Genomic DNA, 2,812 nt, shown 5'->3' with positions numbered 1-2,812 from the left:
AATATACACAGACTCTAAATATGCATATGGGGTAGTGCACACATTTGGAAAAATTTGGGAAGAGAGGGGACTTATAAACTCACAGGGAAAAGATCTAATTCATCAAGAGCTAATTGTCCAAGTTTTAAATGCCTTAAGGGGCCCGGCTCAAATTGCTGTGGTCCACTTAAGGGGACACCAGAGAGGATTGGACTTTAGAAACAGGGGAAATAATTTAGCTGACCAAGAAGCCAAGAAAGCAGCCCTACGAACTCGGGGGGACATGGGGCAGAGCGACACTGTATCTGTGGACTCCCCCAAAGAAAAATGGCAAATATATAGTTTTACCACTCAAGAAAAGGAAAAATTACAAAAGATGGGAATTGAGGAGGGGTCTGAAGGGCAATGGAAGCTCCCAGATGGGAGAACTGTTTTACCTAAAAGCAAGGCCTCAGAAATTTTGCAAAGATTGCATGACCAGACTCATTGGGGAACTCAGGCATTAGTAGATCAATTTGCCACTAAATATATGAGTATTGGAATCTATTATTTGGCTAAAAGAGTAGTGGGAGATTGTCTGATCTGTCAAAAAGTAAACAGAAAACATCTTAGGGAAAGGCCCATGGGAGGAAGGGAATTAGCTCACAGGCCTTTTGCCAAAATACAAATAGACTTCACTGAATTGCCTAAAGTGGGTAGATATAAATATTTGTTAGTAATAGTAGATCATCTCACCCATTTTGTAGAAGCTTACCCCACTACTCGGACTACTGCTCAGACAGTGGTCAGAATATTATTAGAAGAAATAATCCCTAGATATGGGATAGTAGAAACAATAGATTCTGATAGGGGACCCCACTTTGTGTCCAAAATAACTGAGGATATCTCACATGCTCTGGGAATTAAGTGGGAATACCATACCCCATGGCATCCCCAAAGTTCGGGAAGAGTGGAAAGAATGAATGGGGAACTAAAAAAGCAATTAACCAAATTAATAATAGAAACAAAATTGACATGGGTCAAGTGTCTCCCTTTAGCCCTATTGTACATAAGAACAAGACCCAGAGCAGATGTTGGGATTTCCTCTTTTGAAATGCTATACGGGATGCCATATGATTTGGAGGAACCCCGAGATCACCCCCGGTTGAAGGACTATAAAATAACCTCATATATTATTGCCTTAATGAAACGCCGCAATGAACTTTGGGAAAAAGGAATCATTACGCAAAGACCCCCTTTAGATTTAAAAATACATAAAATACATCCAGGAGACTATGTGTTAATAAAATCCTGGAAAGAATCTACACTAACCCCACAATGGGAAGGTCCTTATCTTGTGTTACTCACTACAGAAACTGCAATTCGGACTGCAGAAAGAGGATGGACACATGCCAGTCGAGTAAAAGGACCAGTTAACAACACTGTGTGGCAAGTAACCAGTCCTCCTGGGAACCTGAAATTGAAGTTACAGAGAAACTAATGGACTCTTATCAGATTGAATACACATCAGACTTATATTACTTAGATAGTGGACTAATTAGTAATTCAAGTGTTAGAGTAAAGTGTAAAAATCAAAATTGTAATTGCTATCCTTTTGTATGCTATATCTGTAAGGTGTGTGGGGAACGGTGGTGGTCACATTGCAACAGAGGGTATCCTCCATGAGGAACTTGCAATTCCTGTTGGAACGTACGAAGAGAGATTACAGCTTGGGTACTGACCTGTAAAGTGACTAGAGGGGAAATCCGATTGGAATCTAAAGAGTCGTGGGAAATTTTCTCAAAGGGCATTCACCCAGACTATTACTGCTACCATACAAACGAGCCGAGCCCATTTGTGGCAGAGATCATAGAAGGCCCTTGTAGGAAAGACCTAAAAGGGGTCAGTTGTACCGCACCAGAGGTAAAAGATCAGAATTGGCGTTCTTATTGCATGCGGCAAGGCACTAGAGGGCATAAATCCCCTCCTGAAGAATACTCTTGCTGCCGAGAAGATGGTACACCCTGTGGCTCGAAGCACCCGAGTCGACGGGCGAGGCAGAGGAGTAAACAGCTGTGGAGGAAGGAGCCCTCAGGATGGAATACGCAAGCAATATTTGCGGAACTACCCCGGGACTGGGAGTAACAAAGGCAAAAATAGTTTTTGGGCTCAAGGGTATTTTGGTGATAACCAGCTAATAGAGGGAAAGAAGTCACAAGGGTATAATTGTTGCAGTGTGAGAAACCAGACCCCACATGCCATTTGCTTACTGCTTGTGATTTTCCTTTGTATATCTTGTAATACTGCGTAAGTAACAACTCATGAACCTTTCAAGTGGACTTTAGGAAGATGGGAGGATTCACCAGTTATAAGGAGCTGGAACTGGGGTGGCATCCCTAGTAAATCAACAAAAGGAATTTAAAGCATTAAGAATTTCAGTAGATGAAGATCTGAGTAAAATTGAGCAGGCCATCGATGGATTGGTAAAATCATTAAGGTCCCTATCTGAGGTGGTGTTACAGAACAGAAGGGGTTTAGACTTGCTATTATTACAACAAGGGGGATTGTGTGTAGCCCTGAAGGAGGAATGCTGTGCATACGCTGATCATACTGGAGTTGTTACAGACACCATGGCAGAATTAAGGAGAAGATTAGAGCAGAGAAAGAGGGAAAGAGAGGCACAGCAAAGTTGGTATGAATCATGGTTCACTCAATCTCCTTGGTTAACTACCTTGTTATCCACCCTTGCAGGACCTCTGATACTGATAATATTGGGACTGACCTTTGGGCCATGCATCTTCAATAAGGCAATAAAAATAGTGAAGGGACGCTTAGAGGCAGCACATTTAATGCT

This window comes from Lonchura striata, unplaced genomic scaffold (genome assembly GCF_046129695.1).
Source record: "Lonchura striata isolate bLonStr1 unplaced genomic scaffold, bLonStr1.mat Scaffold_132, whole genome shotgun sequence".
Lineage (NCBI taxonomy): Eukaryota > Metazoa > Chordata > Aves > Passeriformes > Estrildidae > Lonchura > Lonchura striata.
Note: the sequence above shows the minus strand (reverse complement) of the source record.